We start from the raw sequence: 12,781 nt of genomic DNA, 5'->3' as shown, positions 1-12,781 counted from the left end.
GATGACACAGATCGGCAGTCAGCAGACACATGACACAATGTCATATCGGCAGACATCAGGCACATTGAACATGTCAGCAATCAAGAGACACATGACACAGGGTCAGGGATATGGAGACCGCATTTGTCGGTAGTCATCAGACACATGACACATGTCAGTAGTCATCAGACACATGACACAGGCCGGCAGTCATCAGACACATGACACAGGCCGGCAGTCATGCGCAACCTACACTATATTGAATACACAGTAAAGATGCATACAGAACTATTGGCATGTTATTTCGGATCACGTATGCGTTGACAAGGTGTCAAACTGATGACTACCACAACTCTTGTTTGTATGTGAAGAGGAGTGAATATCTTGCTCTCGTAGATGTTATACAGTTAAAAATGGGTACGGGTGTTCGCCCACAACCAAACCAAACCGGTTTCCACTGGCGCTGCAGGTACATTCGCGCCGATAATAAGTTGGGAGGATACCTTCTGCTTGACATTCAGGGAAGATATTTTCTCATGTTTTCTCTTGCTTTCTCGAAGATTGTTAATTGCTTCAACCAAACTGGTAACTGACCTGATGTCTTAACGTTGAGAGAAAGTCACCATTAAAATAGTTTGATAACATTTAAACATAACATCGGGTTAAACTGTCCAAGTCGGGTGAGGACTGAATGATTCAGAATATAAAGTTCTCGAGCTCTTTATTCAACAAAGTAGGTCGCACGCTCTGGCGAGCACCGGTTTTTTAAATCCAGGTACATTCATGTAATTCAGTGTTATATACAATTCAGGGTGACATGACCACCTTGTCATTGCGCGCATCATTTGAACTGTGCTTTGTTTTCGCTTCATGAAGGGTTTCATGCAAAATAGCACGAGCACATTAAACGAAACACGGGTTCATTCACCTTTCTGACCTGTGACGTCATGAATTCATTAAGAATTGAATGTCACTTTGTGTGTTTGCACTGAAAAATGAACGATGTCAAAACGCTGACATCGTTCATTTTTCAGTGCAAACACACAAAGTGACATTCAATTCTTATAATTTCTCACTTTGATGTTTACACATACGTTTCTTACCCACTTCTACATGATCATTGTTTACAGTGATGTGTTTTAATACCTGTAAAATGTTGTAATGTCATCTGTTCAAGACCGTATTGTAGCGATGTGTGTATACTTGGCGATTTTTTTACACATGTATCCAAACCCTTGAAGAAATAGTTCTCAAAGTATTCCTGAAAAATAGGTTTGAAACTGCTTTAATAAGCATAACATCAATAAAATTATCAAATAGAAACAAATATAAATAACAATATCATTTTAACAAACTGTCATTGTACCTATAAAACTATGACGGATTCGTTTGACAGCGTAATAATACACTGACCGATTTCGAAGTTGTGCGGCGTGGTGAATAGGAAGCAGATCTCGTTGGTGTATTCTATTTACTTGTGATTGTTTATTGTGAAATTTAATTAGCAGCTTTTAAACAGATCACAGGGCAGAACCCGCAAACCGCGAGAGATAAAACTCTTGTGATAAGGAACAATGCTCGGCAATTGGAAATCCGTTTGGTCGTGAAGAAGCGACGCAAACAAAATTGGGGGGACTTGAAACAGGATCGCTCGCTAAATTGTCATCACCAAATGCAGCAAGATCATTGGGGTTCCTTGAAACCGTAGCGGAAATTTGAAAATTAGGTCGCACTGGCTGGGACTTGTTGTCGGACGCGTTGTCGGTCAGATTTTTTCAAAACTGTGCTCAGTTGGTGCTTTTCGTTACATACAAAAACAAGTATGTGATATGTATAAATTAAAAGGAATGTGAATGCAAATCAAACCTTTCATCCAGGCGAGAAGCAAGTCAATTTTTCGTGTAAGCCCGATAGGTTGCAAAGCTTTATATTTAGATAGTATTGGGGGCTTGTCCAACCTTTCTAGCCAAAATCACGTGTAAGCCCGGGCTTTTTTTATAATGGTAGCAACACCCCTGACAACTTTAATGGACGACAACCTAATAATGACTGAAATGCAATGGTTAGTGTAGAAGACACAGTACTCACGTCCGACTGATGGATTCCAATGAGTGTCATCCGAATGCGTCACAGTCCTCCCACCTGATAATCTCACATGATATAGATGGATTGATGGATTTTCGTGTATCAGATGATGTGTCTGTCCCCAGCCCGAGGGCGGTGCATACAGCGTGAAGCAGGTATACTAGGGCGACTGCTACCACTGCGTAGATGCCGCCTACTTGTACAACCAGGATCTTATTTTCGCTTTCTTTTTCCTGGTCACATGACGAGTATGTAGGTAATTGCGTCACCCGGCATTGTGTTGGTATTGACAGCAGCCACCGCAGAGGGTTGGTAACCGAATACCCGTCTAAATGAAAACTCCTAACAAGCGTTAATGGCGGGTCTTTATGTCACCGCCACAGGCACATGACACGGGTTGGCAGCTAACAATCACATGACACAGGGAGGTGGTCAACAGGCACATGACATATCACACGGGGCGGTGACCAACAGACACATCACAAATGACACAGGGCAGTTACCAACAGACAAATGACATATGACAGAGGCCTGCGGTGGTCAACAGGCACATGACATATGACACAGGGCGGGGGGCAATCGACACATGACATATGACACAGGGCGGGGGTCAATAGACACATGACATATGATACAGGCCGGTGACCAACAGACATATGACACAGGGCGGTGGCCAATAGGCAGATGACACATGACACAGGGCGGTGGCCAACAGGCGCATGACATATGACACAGGGAGGTGGTCAACAGGCACATGACATATGACACAGGGCGATGGTCAGCAGGCACATGACATATGACACAACGCGTTGGCAAACAGGCACATGACATATGACACAGGGCGATGGTCAGCAGGCACATGACACAGGGCGGTGGTCAACAGGCACATGACATATGACACAGGGCGGTGGTCAACAGGCACATGACATATATGACACAGGGCGGTGGCCAACAGGTACATGACATATGACACAGGGCGGTGGTCAACAGGCACATGACATATATCACAGGGCGGTGGCCAACAGGTACATGAGATATGACAGAGGGCGGTGGCCAACAGGCACATGACATATGACACAGGGCGGTGGCCAACAGGCACATGAGATATGACAGAGGGCGGGGGCCAACAGGCACATGACATATGACACAGGGCGGTGGTTAACAGGCACATGACACAGGGCGATGGTCAACAGGCACATGACACATGACACATGGTGATGGTAAGCAGACACATGACACAGTACGGTGGCCATCAGGCACATGACACATAACACAGGGGTGTGGCCAACAGGCACATGAAACATAACACAGGGCGGTGGCCTACAGGCACATGAAACATGACACAGGGCGGTGGTCAACAGGCACATGTCATATGACACAGAACAGTGAACAACAGGCACATGACATATGACACAGAGCGGTGGTCAACAGGCACATTACACAGGTCTGTGGCCAACAGGCACATAACAATGGGCGGTGGTTAACAGGCACATGACACAAGGCGGTGGTCAACAGACACATGGCATATGACACAGGACGGTGGTCAACAGGCACATGACACAGGGCAATGGTCAACAGGCACATGGCATATGACACAGGGCGATGGTCAAGAGGCACATGGCATATGACACAGGGCGGTGGTCAACAGGCACATAACATATGACACAAGGCGGTGGCCAACAGGCACATGACACTTGACACAGGGCGGTGGCCAACAGGCGCATGACACAGGGCGGTGGCCAACAGGCACATGACATATGACACAGGACGGTGGTCAACAGGCACATGACACAGGGCGGTGGTCAACAGGCACATGACATATGACACAGGGCGATGGTCAGCATGCACATGACATATGACACAACGCGTTGGCAAACAGGCACATGACATATGACACAGGGCGATGGTCAGCAGTTACATGACATATGACACAAGGCCGTGGCCAACAGACACATGACATATGACACAGGACGGTGGCCAACAGGCACATGACATATGACACAGAACAGTGAACAACAGGCACATGACATATGACACAAGGCGGTGGTCAACAGACACATGGCATATGACACAGGGCGGTGGTCAACAGGCACATGACACAGGGCGATGGTCAACAGGCACATGGCATATGACACAGGGCGATGGTCAACAGGCACATGGCATATGACACAGAGCGGTGGTCAACAGGCACATAACATATGACACAGGGCGGTGGTCAACAGGCACATGGCATATGAGACAGGGCGATGGTCAACAGGCACATGACATATGACACAGGGCGGTGGTCAACAGGCACATGACATGACACAGGGCGGTGGTCAACAGGCACATGACATGACACAGGGCGGGGGTCAACAGGCACATGACATGACACAGGGCTGTGGTCAACAGGCACATGACATATGACACAGGGCGATGATCAACAGACACATGACATATGACACAGGACGATGGTCAACAGGCACATGACACAGGGCGGTGGCCAACAGGCACGTGACATATGACACAGGGCGATGGTCAACAGGCGCATGACACAGGGCGTTGGTCAACAGGCACATAACATATGACACAGGGCGGTGGTCAACAGGCAGAGGGTATATGACACAGGGCGATGGTCAACAGGCACATGACACTGGGCGGTGGCCAACAGAGATATGTATGCCCTATAGAGATTTAGCTGATGCAACAAACAACTGTTTGCATGTTGCTATTTCATATTATGGGAAAAAAATCGAAAAGTAATAATTGGTGAGGATTTGTGTTGAAGCGAAATTCTGAATTTTCCACTTGCATAGGAGGATAACGTAGATTAGCACACGTCACAGCTCGTCCCTTTCCGTGACCTACAAGAAACCACGTCGCCTGAAGTGAACTTTACTTCAACTTCGGCTGCAGGAAGAGGCATATATGAGGTTACATATGCTTTATAATTAAATACATCCATACAGTTCTAAACATTATATGTGCTGTCGAGTATTTCACATATACAGATAAATAAGTAATACAATATAAGTCCAGATATTTCTTCTTGCCAAGATTTGAATTCTATATATTTATTGCTTATACACCTGCAGAAATCATATATATATATATATATATATATATATATATATATATTGCATAGATAAATAAAAGAATGCCTTTTTCTCCAACACGGTTCGTTCTTTACTCTTAAGGAGATTGACATATCTCACAATCTCCCTGAAGAGTAAAGAACGAAACATGTTGGAGAAAAAGGCATTCTGTTTTTATTTATCTATGTAATATTTATGACTGAACCCCTGTACTACTTTGGACATTTTGTGCGTATATATATATGTGTGTGTGTATTACATACATACATACATACATACATACATACATACATACATACATACATACATACATACATACATACATACATACATACATACATACATACATACATACATACATACATACATACATACATACATACATACATACATACATACATACATACATACATACATACATACAAAAGTCTGTAGGTCCTAAGCACAGATATAATTTCTTCAATTCTCACACTGTCAATGTGATCATCTTGAGAATGACGTTATAGACTACACTTTGTGTGTGTGTGTTTGTTTTGTGTGTGTGTGTGTGTGTGTGTGTGTGTGTGTGTGTGTGTGTGTGTGTGTGTGTGTGTGTGTGTGTGTTGTGTGTGTGCAAAACTCCTAAGAATTCGTGCATTAATCACGGCTCACATTAATCAAGACTCACTCACTCATTCACTAAGCTCCAGTCCACTCCACTCTACTCCATTCAGTAATTTTTTCAGCCACTTTGCGACGAAGGAAGCTGGCAGTGTCAGAGAGCTGTGGCTACAACGTTCCATGTTTCACATTCTGTAATTTGCAGGTTATGAAACATGTACCAACAACCACCTCGTTCGGGGCGCCCCACGTCAATAATACATGATCGATTGATCCGAAATCAGGTTGTACGAATTCGTGCTCAAATGGCGAATCAAGTCGGGTTCAGGATCTTGACCAGTTTGGTAGGGCAGATCCCAGCCGGAAATTATCACGGGTCACAGTACAATCAATAAACCAATCAAAAGGATGATATCGCAGGGGTCGCCACAGTTACCTTCTGTGGCTGGTTGCGCCTTGATCTTGCCTACAACCTCATCCAGTAGATTGCATGTCTGTATCAACCCTGGATACTCCAGACGGAACCGGAAGTAGACAACATGCGTCATCAGTACCCCAGCATGTTATTCCAGGGAATAGAGGCGGTTCCAAGTAAGGGCGACATGCGTTGCGTGACTGCGCGTCATCAGAATGTATTATGGTGTTGGGCGGCATCACCACATTGTGAAAAGAAGATCCAGTGGACAGTGTAAGTACAAAAGGCTGACGGCCCCTGTTTACCAGTTTGGAAGGCTTGCAGGCGACGTCTTAAGCTTACAGGACGACAATCCCCGTGCTTACTGCCCAAGAATCGCAGGACAATATAGAATACCCGGAATGGTTTCCCATCTGAACATGTATGGCACGCGATTGGGAAACGAGATCTTCAACTTCACAGTGTTACTCACTACTGATCCAAAACGTTAACACTGAAATTTTCCCAACTTGCCACTATCGTCTCCAAGATGGTGGCAAGTTCAAGGTTCTTTTCATTTTACTCAACAAACGCCACCAATGGTGGTACATGAATTATAATATAAAATCATGAAAACAATGTTACAAGATGGACAAAGCCAAAAGTGTAAATGGAAATCACAACAAAAACAAAAACAAGCCGCATAGTGTGATATAATAAAGATATACGGATAACAGAAACGCATCATAATTAAAAAAATGTTTAAATGATGTACAGTATACATACAATTAAATACAAGAACATTTACTGTCATACGTCACTACTGGTTGTAATGCGGCCCCTATTTGTTAATTATCAAATTACAGCAATTATTTATGTCTCCTACTTACAATTTTAGAAAATGTTATTTCCGAGTGTCCCCTGTCCTTTTTAAAGAGCATAGATGAAACCACGTTCTCAAGTAACTGTTGACTAAATGTATACTGACGTACAATAGAAAGTATACACCTGCTGTACTGGGATGAATTTCCCAGAACACAGCGTGAATATGAAAAATATAAACTATTTTGACAGTTATTAACGAATCACAAACAATATGTACATGTTGCTCAGTCACCAGTTCTTCAGTTTGTTTTTAGTTCAGGGTTTCCTAAATATTTGACGAACCATGGTCATATGTCACGCTCACTGAAATATTGTATTCATGCACGGTATCAATGAAATTACGTACTTTTTAAGAAGGACAATTTATGGGAGGGGCAACATACCCCCGTGTGTATCGGTATCGTAAATACCATACATCAACAATGAAAAATATGTATTTAAGTTTACGATGTTGAGACACGGAAGCGGTGTCTGTGTATGATCTGTATATACGTTTATCACGCGGCACGTACACAATTGTCCCCGACTGTTATCGCCATAGCGAGTCACTAGGTACACAAGGCATATTGTAAACAGGTATGTATTCAAGTGTCCTGTTTACAATTCCCGTGTAACTGACAGAGATCGAATTATACCTGAGGAAAGGGGGCAAGAGTAGTTGTCTTGTTTGTTTTCGGAAGATGAACGATCTCTATCTTACTAACAGAGGGAACGCACGTGCATGGAACGCACGTGCAGTATGAACTCTTCGCTACACTGACGGGTTGAGATTTTATACCACTAAAGATCATCCATCATGTTAAAGATCATCCAGCCTTCCTGTTGTGGGTATTCTGTAACTTGTTTGGAGCTCTATATATCTGGTGGCTCTCAGGCAGAGAAAGATCATCCAGCCTCCCTGTTGTGGGTATTCTGTAACTTGTTTGGAGCTCTATATATCGGGTGGCTCTCAGGCTGAGCATTACAAAGTACGTTACAAAACAGTCTTGACTTAAGCAGTGTAAATAACCCCAGCATGTCTATGGTAAACGATTATCTTCGGGAACCAAAGCATCACGGTGGATCCAGGGGAAATAATTTCTGTTACTCTAGTTTTGTCGCTCGACATGATTGTGTGGACGATGTCTTATGCTACAGAGCCACACTATCGTCTACGACTCGGTGAAATCAGACAGACAGACAGACAGACAAGTTTATTCAGTAAAAGGACACAGGCCCATCATACAGTCATTTGGATATGATAGAGATAGTTTAGTGCACATGCTGTGTACGAGGAACATTTCTAATGCGCTGAAGTACATGATACGGAAACATACTGACGTCTCTTATGATACAATCATTATGCGTTTTCATTATGTTAATAAAATTGGCATTTGGATCAAAATCGGCCAAATATTTCTGAATATATCTTAACCTTAAATCAGAAAAACGTTCACACTTAATGAGTACATGGAATTCATCTTCAATAACATTTCTGTCATCCAAGTTACAAAATAAACATAATCTCTCATTGTAATTAACTTTATTGTATATTCCAGCTTCAACAGCTAAATTAAAATTACCACATCTAAATTTAGAGAGTGCAGATCTGATATGTGAAGGAATATCATAACTTAAATACCTTCAAAATTTAAAAATGTCTTAAATTGGGAGCAATTACACTTATTAGATTTTGAATTGAAGTGGACCAACATTGTTTAAGATTATCCGAAAGTCTCAGCTTAAACAAGGATATGAAATAATCAACATTGCCAACATCCTGACTGATCCATGCATAGCCAAAACCATACTTAAATAAAATATTTTGACACAAGTTGCCAAAGTAGTTCGGTCAACATCATCTAAGGACTTGAGCATAATATAACAATGTTTTGGCAGTCTATTATAAGGCATATGCAATAAGTGAAACCAGTATTCAATTACTTTAGTCATATAAGTAATTTGTAGAGGAAGTCTGCCACAATCACCAAGAGCCATGTTATTACAGCTAGATTTACCAACTTTCAAGAAATATTTACAAAATTGTACCTGAACAGACTCGATGTTACAATAGTTAGTACCCCAAATCTCAGACCCATAACACAAAATAGGTGAAAGCATACAGTCAAAAATCTTAAACAAGTCTTTACAATTTACTCTTCCCATCTTTTTTTGAAAACCATTTACAGAAAATATTGACTTGTTAGCTTGAGATACTAGACAGCTTTGCGCTGTACTCCATACAAGATTTGGTGTAAATACAAGTCCTAGATATTTATAAAAGGATACAGTTTCAATAGGATTACCATTATAGAACTACTTTTCATATTCCCGTAATGGCCCACCATTTCTAAAAACAAGAACTTTTGTTTTACTAAGATTAACTGACATTCCAGGTTGTTTACAGAAACATTCAAGAGCATTATCTTCTGTTGTAACTGATTACATGCATCAGAAAGTGCAGAAACATCATCAGCAAACATAAGTGAACACAAATTGTTAAAATCAGGTGAAACATTAACACCTATACCACCTTCCTTTTCCATTAAGGAAAACAACTTATTTATAAATATGATAAACAGCTGTGGGTTTAACACACAACCCTGACGGGTACCAATATTACATGTAAAACACTTAGATAAACCCGTTAAAGGTTCTAACACATGCAGATAAACTGCTGTACACTGATGATATTATATTATAAAATTTACCAGAAATACCAACTTCAGCTAAAGATTGCAAGAGAACATAATGTTTTATTGTGTCAAAAGCCTTTGAGAAATCAATAAAAAGGCAATAAAATCTACCTCTCTTTTTACCAGAATATTTTGGGGCTAAAGCCTGAAGAGAGAAAATATGATCAATTGTGGAGTACCCTGCTCTGAAGCCTGTCTGGGACTCATTAATAATTTCATGTGCATCGCACCATGATTTTTAACGCTTATTCAAAATATAGGAAAATTGTACAAATAGAATCAATAGGAGATATACCCCTATAATTATTTGGGTTACTTTTACAGCCAGATGTGAACAGAGGGTATATGATACTCTTGCCCCAACCACATGGAAAATTACCACTATTAAATAAATAGTACTGTAGGACAAGCTACAATTGAGGCACTTGATGCTTTAAGAAACTCATTTGATATACCATCAGGTCCAGGGGACTTATTGTTAGGAGAATGTAAAATGTGCAACAAACTTCCTGCTCAGTAATAGCAGCATTAAGTGTTTACACATCAGTAACATTTACAACATGTGGTGAAACAATAGGTAAACATCAGGCTGGTCAACACCAAGTAATGATAGAAAGTGATCAAACCACTGATTACTTGAGATAGATCAGGGAAGACTGTCACACATTCTGTTATTGGCTCGAGTTGGCTCGAGTCACTGCAGGAATCCACTAGTTTCTGTCTTTGCTTACACTGATAATTCCCCTTTTTGGTTATGAATGTCTTTTTTAATAGTTTTTGTAGTTGTCGAAATATATCCAAGTCCTGATTATTGTCTTTGTGTGCACGCAATGCAGAATATTTATCGTGTTTTAGTTGTTCCAGCTCTGCATCCCACCAGGGGGGCTGGGATCTGTGCCTGTGCTTATCAAACCTACAATACACACTCCTAGTATGGGAAGCACTTTGTTGCATCAGTCTAACTAAGAGATTTAGAGATTAACTGCTTAATCAATATTGGTATACACAAGGTCAGTTAGTGTAACAGACATATCTAAAATTTGTTGTGAAACTGTGTTGCAAACTGACTATTACTGACCTTAGACCACACATATCTAACCCATGAATCCTCCTCAGTAGTGGCCTGCTGATTAGCATCTGTATTAGAAGTTGTGGTACATTCAGAGTTAGACAGAGCACATGAAATATCGAGAGTGCAGTAGAGGGGGAAATGACAAGAGAGGTCCAGAGTACCTATCCCAAAATTTCTAACCTTGTGGAATAATGAAGAGCTTCCAGTCATATAGTCCACAACACTGGAGCCATTGTGAGTGATACAAGTAAACTCCCCAGATTTATCATTATGGAGCCGGTCGTTAAAGGTATGGACAATTTAATGCCATAATTATTTTGAAATTGAATATTGTGTCTGCTTGTTCGTGGAGTATCAAACTCATCACTGGGATAGTCTGCTGAATCCAAAAAATGCAATCTAAATTGTCACCAGGGATGTAGTCGAGGAAATCCTTCATCCTGGCATTGAGGTCTCCAGACAAAAGTATATGGTCTACAGGATAATCACAACGTATAGTTGATATGTAGCCTTCCAATACAGATATATCATCTTTATCATCATCATTATATGTAGGAGTCTCAGAGTTTTCAGGTGATATATACTTGAAGAGTAAAATAATGTCTCGATCCCAGTCTAACCGTGACGAATGTAGTAGAATCACTATACAGTCCTTAAAATGTTCATAAAGACGTTTACAATACCCATCTTCAACTAGGCATGACTTTATGACGACCGCCTCCGTGGTGTAGTGGTTAGAGCGTCCGCCCGGAGAGTGGAAGGTCGCGGGTTCGATCCCCGACCGCGTCATACCAAAAGACGTTAAAATATGGTACTTCCCAGATAGCATGCGGACGTTGGCCCAACGTTAGCAATGGTTTTGCCAACATTGCCTGAATGCTATCTGGGTTGTTGGTCCCTGCCTGGCGCTCGGCATTAATGGGTACAACAAGGACTGATCGGCTCGGAGTCAGTAGAATGTGTCTGAGTGGGTTATTCATGCTTCACTGCGGCATGGTATCCCAGTGGGCTAGGACTATAAAACCAGCTTAAGTCTGGGCTAGTACAAGCAGGCGCACATACACATACACACGCATATACGTGGTCATATGAGCGAAATATTCTTAAGCACGACATTAAACCCAATTTCACCTCACCTCACCTCACCTCACCTCACTTTATGACGACAGTTACACCACCGCTATACTTGCCAAGTCGTCTGACTTTCTGACGTACACTGTTGAAAACAATAAGTAGCCTGGCAAAAAATCAGTGAACTCACTTGCTGATCGTAAAAACGATTCTTAGAATCCGATTACGTCGAACTTATTGCAGTAGTTCTTAAGAGGAGATCCACATTGCTCATGTTTACGTAGACCCTCTATATTCCATGAAAGAATGTCAACTCCAGCACTTTGTTTGTAAACAAACGAGCCTCGGCCTTCATTTCAGTCTACGACTCGGTGAAATCCGTAACTAGTAACTGTGTTCGTGGCGGTCAAGGTTATTGGACTTCCAGTGACCACTATGCATATTTGGGGAGGATGCAGACAGTTTACCTGTATTATGGTATTTCTTTCTGTGTTGCATGCATTGCGTTTCAAGTGATATTGATGTGTACTTGAAGGTATAAGTATGGTGTATTGTCCTTCCTGTTTCCCATAATCTCTTGAAATATTTCATCTGTTCGTAAAACTTTTAGATGCTTTTTGTATCTTGTGATCTGGCTCTTTTCAACCCAATTTGTACAACCCCAAAGTCGTTTCTGTGGCCAGTTGTGACCTCGTTTACCCAGCGTGTCATGTTCACTGATGTGATTTGTATCTTAAGCCGCTTTTAGCAATATTCCACCTATATCACGAGGGGATTACAGCAAAAATGGGCTTCACACATTGTACCCATGTGGGGAATCGAACCCGGACCTTCGCGTGACGAGCGAACGCTTTAACCACTAGGCTACCCAACCGCCAGTGGTACCATCGGTTACCCACCGTGTCACGTAGAATGGAGGTATAATGCCCCGGATAATCGAGGATGT

The sequence above is a fragment of the Haliotis rubra genome, unplaced genomic scaffold (genome assembly GCF_003918875.1).
Source record: "Haliotis rubra isolate DU_JTF1 unplaced genomic scaffold, ASM391887v1 Scf411, whole genome shotgun sequence".
Taxonomy (NCBI): Eukaryota; Metazoa; Mollusca; class Gastropoda; order Lepetellida; family Haliotidae; genus Haliotis; species Haliotis rubra.
This window is presented reverse-complemented; position numbering follows the sequence as displayed.